At 39.5% G+C, this 8,231-nt stretch overlaps 2 non-coding genes across 2 annotated transcripts; both read left to right on the top strand.

Annotated features, from left to right (window-relative positions):
* The first annotated feature begins 841 nt into the window (after positions 1–841).
* Positions 842–948, top strand: LOC131250354 (small nucleolar RNA R71). Its single transcript, XR_009173276.1, has one exon. It is a non-coding gene; the product is annotated as a small nucleolar RNA R71 (small nucleolar RNA).
* Positions 949–7,761: 6,813 nt separating this feature from the next.
* LOC131250406 (small nucleolar RNA R71) lies at positions 7,762–7,868 on the top strand. Its single transcript, XR_009173331.1, has one exon. It is a non-coding gene; the product is annotated as a small nucleolar RNA R71 (small nucleolar RNA).
* Positions 7,869–8,231: the final 363 nt, after the last annotated feature.

Genomic DNA, 8,231 nt, shown 5'->3' with positions numbered 1-8,231 from the left:
CTTAGCTTATTTATGATGTAGCTCACTTGGATTTGAGTCTCCAATGAAATGTGTGTTTCTAGGGTTTGGCACAGGTTGAGAAGGAAGGGTGTCTTTTTCCCTAGCATTTAGTTAAGTCTCAATCCTAGCCACAGCTGTATTTAATTCCTGATTTGATTGGATTAGAGACTGATTTATTTGAGCTTGAGAGTTCATGAATGCGATCAATGCATCCTCCACAGATGATCGCTTTGGCGGGGACACATATGTTGCATTGTTAGGTGCTCCAAAGAAGTTATTTTATATTTGCATTTGAGGTGCATTAGGCGTATTAATTTGTGGTCCATTCCTCCAACTAAGATTAGGATGGTTACACCAATTTAGATTATACATGTTTCCCATTGGTTGCATAACTGACCTTTGGTAGTTATTTATAGCATTTGCTTGATCATGCTCATGCGTGATATTTTGTACAACTGAGATTATTGGACAATCCATTGTGTCATGGTCTGTACCACCATAAATACTACAAAAATTACCTAAGGACGTGTTTGCTTTAATCATATCAACCTTCCTAATTTCCAAGGCTTCGACCTTTCTAGCCAATACAGCGAATTTTACATTAATGTCGTCTTCCTCTCTTAGGACATACATCCCCGCTTTGTCTTTAGGAATGGGTCTAGTTTGGTCTAATTTAGCAGAGACATCCCATGCCTGCATATTCTCTACTAACATATCTAGAAAATCCCAAGCCTCATTATGATCTTTGTCAAGAAAGGTTCCACCACACATCATTTCTATGAACTGACGGGTATCCATGGTGAGCCCCTTTCGGAAAGCATCAATTACGTGTCATGGTTCATAACCATGATGTGGACAAGTAATTAGAATATCTTTAAAACGCTCCCAAGCTTGAAAAAATAGTCCATTCCCCTTTTGGGAGAATGACATGATTTCTTGTTTTAGTGCATTTGTTTTGTGCTCGGGAAAGAACTTTTTCAAAAACTCTCTACTTAAGGCTTGTCATGTAGTGATGGTATTAGGTCTTAGAGAGTTGAGCTATGTTTTGGCCCGATCCTTTAGAGAAAATGAGAATAACCTAAGCTTAAGTACATCCCTATTGCCATTGTTTACTTGTAACGTTATAATTACTTCCTCAAAGTCCTTGAGGAGCAACTAGGGGCTTTCAGAATCTAAGCCATGAAATGTAGGAATCAATTGAATCACACCTTGTTTAAAATCAATGTTCCCTATGTGAGAAGGGAACACTATGCAAGATGGTAAAGTTGATCTCTCAAGGTGTACATGTTCACGTAAAGTCTGTGGTTGCTTTAACACATTCCCATGAACTTCATTTTCATCCTCAAGAGGAGGATCAGGTTGATTTTCTCTGTTCTGATTTATAGTTGGATCTGAAAGATTTGGATTTGGATTATCAACTGGGTCTGCCATGGAATCCAAGTGATGTTGAATGCCTCTTCTAAATGAATGATCAAGGCCTGTAATTAGTCCGCCTTCAGAGGAGAGTCGATTGTTTTGATTCATACTCCAACGGGACATAAACCATCCACACCACACACCAAATACCACTAATTCAAATAGTAAGTATGATACTTAAAATAAAAATAAAAACTTAACCAACAACCCGGGTGGTAGGGCCAACCATGAGGGTTCAATCCACAAAGCAAAATAAATCAACAACCCAGACGGCAGGGCCGACCATGAGGGTTCAGTCCACAAAGTAAAAAATAAATCAACAACCCAGTCGGCAGGGTCGACCATGAGGGTTCAGTCCACAAAGCAAAAATAAATCAACAACCCAGGCGGCAAGGCCGACCATGAGGGTTCAATCCACAACAAAAATAAATAAATAAAAGTAAAACTAATGCAGAAATTAAACTATGTGATGTTTTATTTAAACCAACTTGATTTAAATGATTTTAAACTCGCAAGTATACGAATCAGATGTAGATATGGTACGTATTACGAGATCGTTCCCACGAGGACTGGTTGTCACAATTCAAAATTAAAGACTCTTCTTAACTAATCCAACAAATATTTGAGATAGTAATTGAGTAAACTAAATAAAAATCAATGGAAAAATAACCAAGAGCAATAAGGAAAATTCGATCAGGGAGAAGACTAGGACTTTCGAATCCACCCCTAATTATCATAAACCTTGTTCTACCTGTTGATTCACCCTAATTCAGATTGATATCAAAAATAAATAAAGCGCACTCTATGTCCTTGGTCGGGTACACAGAATGTATAATTCCTTAAAGTATATGGATCACATCTTTCCATCCATGGTCAGGCATGGAGAGATGTAGATTCCTGTTTCTTCCTCTATAGGAACCTGTTCATGGTCAGACACAAGCGCCTAGAATAATATTCCAAACAATATCCATAACTAGATTTTGGTTAAACTCATAGCATGGAAAAGTACGGAAATTCCAGTCAAGTACACCAGAGAAAGAAACAAATCAATTAAATCAACATGAAATCAACACATAACAAGGGTTATTCAAATTAGGGGCTTCATCTCAGCCCTAGCTAGAAGATTAGCAATCCATGAATTCAAATAAAAAGAAAGAAAAATAAAATTGATAAAAAGAAAACATCTCTCTCTCTCTTCTTCTCTTTTCTTCTCTTTTCTTCTCTGGATCTATTCCCTGGCTCTCCTCCCTCTTCTCTACGTTTTGCATCCCTTTTTGTAGCTGCCAGAGTGGCTGGAATGGAGAAAATCGAGTTTAGAAAGCTGTCGTATGCGCAGCAAAAGCCCTTTTCGCAGCAAACTTCTGTACCTGTATAAGTCCCTCATTCTTTGCATTTTTTCCATAAAATCAACGTCTCCTGGGACGTTTCGTTTACATGATGGACGGATCAGATCTTCCATCTGATCGAAGATGGTGGGCCACAACCACCCGGAAGTCGACTTTTCGCGGACATGCGTAAGCCTTCGCACGTCCGGCGCTGTGATGCTCGGTGGGCCCCACATAAGCGTTTTCGAAGAAATCCACCCCGTCCATTGGATGCACGATGAAATTTCGGTCAGATATGGATGGTTTTGAACATCCATTGACGTGACCCATAGAAGAAATTACAATAAAATCAATTTTGAATGTCACAGGACAGTCCACTTGTGGCCTCTGTATCTCACACGTGTGCACGTATGGACACAAACTGTAAACATGATTTTGTAGCTCTTGAACCCATCTACATGATGAACGGCTTGGATCACACGAACGTGTTACCGGTGGGGCCCACAGCGGTCCTTAAAAACGGAGTTTCAGTCCGTTACGCACGCCAGAAACGGAAGTTTCCATTTTTGAAATGAGGAAGTTGGGTCAGCAGCGCTGACCGACTTAGGTCGTTCGGTGTACGGGCGGTGCACATGTGCACTATGTACACACGTTATACATATGGGGTCCACTGTGATTCTTTAGAGAAATCCAATCCATCCATCCTGTTTCTCACCTTATTTAAACCGTCTGGGTCAATTTTGAAGTATATCCAGACTGTAGGTGGGCCTAAAATTGAAGATTAATGGGCTGATCTGTCCGTTGGCCCACTTCTCGAGTTATCCAATGGTTGAAATTTAATATGTACGGTTTATTTATGGCCTCCAGACCATATATGGAGTTTCGAGCCATTTAGATGGCGGGAACCATGTGATTTTGCATTTTGGACCATTTTCGAGCCTTTTTAACGTGAACGGCTTGATTTCCATGGGTCCCTAGCATGTAAATTCTTCAGTCTTAGTTCCCTGGAGTGCGTCCCTTGCTCTGGTGACTTCAGAGTGTCAAATTCATGCTTGTAGTACTCTTTTTTCATCAACGCTCCTGATTTCATCCTGCAACAAAAATATAATTAAAATATTCCATTAAGCATTATCATGTACATAAATTCATGCAATAATTAGGGTCTGATATGCAATATTCGACCCTTATCACAACCCCCAACTAGCATTTTGCTAGTCCCGAGCAAAACATGCAAAAAATAATTTTAGAAATAAAGAACAGTTCCTGTAAACCCGAGTGACTTGTGAACAGATCGTCGAGGCGCGAGAATTCTAAGATTCATGAATGGTGCACAGAATTTTTCTTTCTAGAATCAAGCTCACGATAAACTTCATAATTAATTTCAAAATATTAATCCATCAATTAGAATATTCTAAACATTGAGTTCCATGAGTGTATAGTGTAATCTCGGCTTACTATCATTAAGAGATCCAATTGTTAATTTCATGATATCATTAGTAATTAACAACGGAATGCATGACAACTGAAACCACACTTGCCTGATAGGTTAACTTTTCATTCTATCAGCCTTTGATTTTTTTATGAACAGTAACGCCAAGGAAGGGAATTAAATCCTCACCTATAGGGAGCAAACTTATGGTAAAGATTTGTTGCCTAATTTTTTTCAAATGACAACCATAGGGAATCGAATCTACACCTATAGGGAGCAAACCTATGGTGAAGATTATATGACTTACGCTTTCTCTCAATTCTTAGTTATAGACTGAAGCTAAAAATTTCAGGCTGGTTTCTTTCATGCTTAGTGATTACCAAGTTAATCATTTAATGTTGAAACGGAACCTTAATGTGCAACTAAGATGTGATATGTGACATCATGACTCAATCAATGTTTAAAAGTTCTAATTATGGGTTAACAATTCAAACTTAACTGTGAAATCTAACAGATGGCTAAATCCAAGAGTTATAAATTACCGACATTCTAGACCTTGCAATGTTAAAAATCACCCTTATCCTTCACAATCACTTCAAATGCACAAGAAGTTCCAGAAAAATTTAAAAATTTTCACAATTTGTGCTCAAGACCAAAAAAAATACTGATGAGGTAATCTAATCGCCCACCCCCAACCTAAAATCTACATTGTCCTCATTGTAAAAGAAATAAGCATGCAATGCACATGGGACAACGAAAATAAAAGAGAAGTGATGGACAAATAGTACATGTATGAAAGAATCTAGAGGCTTTCTAAAAAAAATCCATGCAAGAGCGAGTCAGCATAAGAGAGAAATCAACAAAAATAAAATGATAAAAATGCAAAAAGAAAATCCTACCTCTACCACTTTCGCAGGTGCTCTCGATTGCATTTAGCGTATGCAACAAGCCTTTAAACCCCTAGGTTACCCCTAGTGGACGAGTTGTAGTCTCGTGAGGGTTTGCAGTAATGGTACCCACAAACATTGAACTGACTAGGAAAATAAAATGGAATGAAAAGATGGGTTGCCTCCTAGGAGCGCTAAGTTTAACGTCTTCAGCCAGACAAGAATGGACCATGAACTAATCAATCTTGATAACATGGGTCCGCCAAATAAATTTCCTCAACATCTTGATTAACCAATCCCAGACTTTTTGGGAACAACTTGAACTGTGCTATTTGAAACGGGGTAGACATCCAACAATTTAAGCACCTCCGCTCGAATGATTTCTTTCACGTCTAACACCCTAAGCACCTCCGTTGGAATGATACCAACGTCTAACAATCTAAGCACCTTCACTCAAACATCCTTTTTTATGTTAAGGTTAAGCCCCCTTTGCATTTCACGCGATGTTTCTGCAATTTCTTCAAGATCAGTACGATGCATACACAAAGTGGGGCTTACTCCCTTCATGTCCTCTATCGTCCACCCAATAGCTGCCTTATATTCTCTAAGCACTTTAAGCAACTTGTTCTTCTATTCCTTCTCAAGGTTAGACATTCTGATGACAGGTAGGGTCTCAGACGGACCTAAAAATGCATACTTGAGGTTTTCAGGCAATTGTTTAAGGTCAAGTTCAGGTGGTTTCTCAATAGATGGGACCAGTTTAGACTCAGAGGGTGGAAGAGGTTCCACTTTCGCTTTCCATTTGACAGTCTCCATTATAGGAGTAGAATCGAGCAATGCATTGACTTCTTGGATGGAATTCTCTATGTCAAAATCCATGCTAAAATGTGCTAAACAAGTCTCAAGTGCGTCTTCGGAAGCTTGAAGGAAAGATTCATACACTAGACTCTCAATCATGTCCACTTCACATATATCCTCCGAGTCTGCTGGTTGTTGTGCAGCATTGAAAACGTTGAGCTTGATCTTCATGTTACCAAAGGATAACTTCATAACTCCATTCCTACAATTTATGATAGCATTGGATGTGGCCAAGAATGGACGTCCTAAGATAACCGGGATTTGACTTGTAGGATTCTGGACAGGTTGAGTATCTAGAACGATGAAATCCACTGGAAAATAAAACTTGTCAACCTGGATTAGCACATCTTCAATAATACCACGGGGCACCTTGATAGATCTATCAGATAGTTGTAATGTTATTTTAGTTGGTTTTAGCTCACCAAGTCCTAGCTGCTCATAGACCGAATATGGTAACAAATTAACACTGGCCCCTAAATCAAGCAACGCTTTCTGAACCTTATGCTCTCCTATGACACAAGAAATGGTAGGAGCCCCTGGATCCCTAAATTTAGGAGGAGTGTTGTTTTGAATCATGGAGCTGAGTTGCTCTGCAAGGAAGACCTTCTTATGAACATTCATCTTACGCTTTTGAGTGCATAAATCTTTAAGAAACTTAGCGTAAGCAGGGACTTGCTTGATAGCATCAAGCAATGGAATGTTGATTTGGACTTGCTTAAACATGTCTAATATCTCATTAAAGTTGTTTCCTTTCTTAACCGGTGCTAGACGTTGAGGAAAAGGTGCTTTAGGCACATAAGATGGCACATGAGTGGTTCCTGGAGAGTCAGAGTGTTGTTGGACTTTGGATGCACTAGTATGTCTCTCTATTTCATTTTGATCTTCCGCATTGGACTTTGATTCTTCCCTAGGCATATCTACTTTGTTCTCGATCTGTTTACCGGACCTAAGGGTAATGATTGATTTGGCTTGCTCATGATATTGTTCTTGGTTTGAATTAGAGCCAATCTCATACTGTCCTTTTGAATTTACCACAGGTTGACTAGGGAACTTGCCCTTCTCTCTCTCACTCAATGTGGCAGTAAGTTGACCCAACTGTACTTCCAGCTTGGCAATGGATTGCGCATTTGCATGTAAACTCTGCTGGTTAGCTAGTAAAGTATGTTGGGTGTCTTTTTGAAATTGAAGTGAACTCTGCATAAAAAGATTGAGTGTATCCTCAAGAGATGGTTTCCTAGATTGTGGAGGCACTTGTTGATACTGTGAGAACTGCTGAGGTTGTTGACTGCCAACATGGGAGTAAGGTTGCATAGGAGGATTTTCAGATGGTCCTCCTTGTTGTGGTCCTTTTGCCCAAGAAAAATTTGGATGCCTAGCCCACCCTGGATTGTAGGTGTTCGAGTAAGGATTATTCTCAGTTCTCTGAAAGGTGTTCATAGCATGTACTTGTTCAGAGAGAAATTCTGGAAATGCTGAACTAGATGGACAAGACTGCGTAGGATGGGCGAGACTAGAACATATGGCACATGACTCGACTTAAGTTGTTTGTGGAGGTCCATTGTTTAATATTAAAGCATCCACCTTCTTTGTCAGGGTATCAATTTTGGCATAAAGATCTGGCGTGACTCCTACCTCATATATACCCCCTTTCTTCAGTGGTTGAGGGCTTCTTTCACCTCTATTTGAATAGTCCCATTGCTGGGAGTTTTCACACAAGGTTTCAAAGAAATTCCAAGCTTCGATATCACTTTTGGTCATGAATGACCCTCCACTAGTGGCGTCAACCATGCGACGGTTTTGGGGTGTCAGACCGTCATAGAAGTATTGAACCTGTTGCCACTTTTCAAAACCATGGTGTGGACATTTAAGAAGTAAATCCTTCCATCTTTCCCAACATTCATGAAAGTGTTCACCCTCTTTTTGTGTGAAATTTGTAATTTCTCTACGGAGAGCATTAGTTTTGTGAACCGGGAAGAATTTGTTTAAGAACTTCTTAGACAGTTGGTCCCATGTATTGATAGACCCAACTCTTAGAGAATTCAACCATGCTTTCGCCTTATCCTTCAAAGAGAAAGGAAAAAGGCGCAAACGGATCGAATCGTCTGAAAAATTTTGGAACTTAAAGGTGGAACAAATGTCTAAGAATTCTTTCACATGATGATATGGATCCTCCTTATCTGAACCATAAAAGGAGGGCAACAATTGTATGACCCCAGGTTTAAGTTCAAAGTGTGCTGCTGTGGTGGCAGGCAACACTATACATGAAGGCGCATTGAATTAGACAGGAGCTGAATAATCTCTAAGAGCTTTAGTTCC

The sequence above is a fragment of the Magnolia sinica genome, chromosome 6 (assembly GCF_029962835.1).
Source record: "Magnolia sinica isolate HGM2019 chromosome 6, MsV1, whole genome shotgun sequence".
NCBI lineage: Eukaryota > Viridiplantae > Streptophyta > Magnoliopsida > Magnoliales > Magnoliaceae > Magnolia > Magnolia sinica.
The sequence above is the reverse complement of the archived record's forward strand: the minus strand, read 5'-3'. Positions and strand labels throughout refer to the sequence as shown.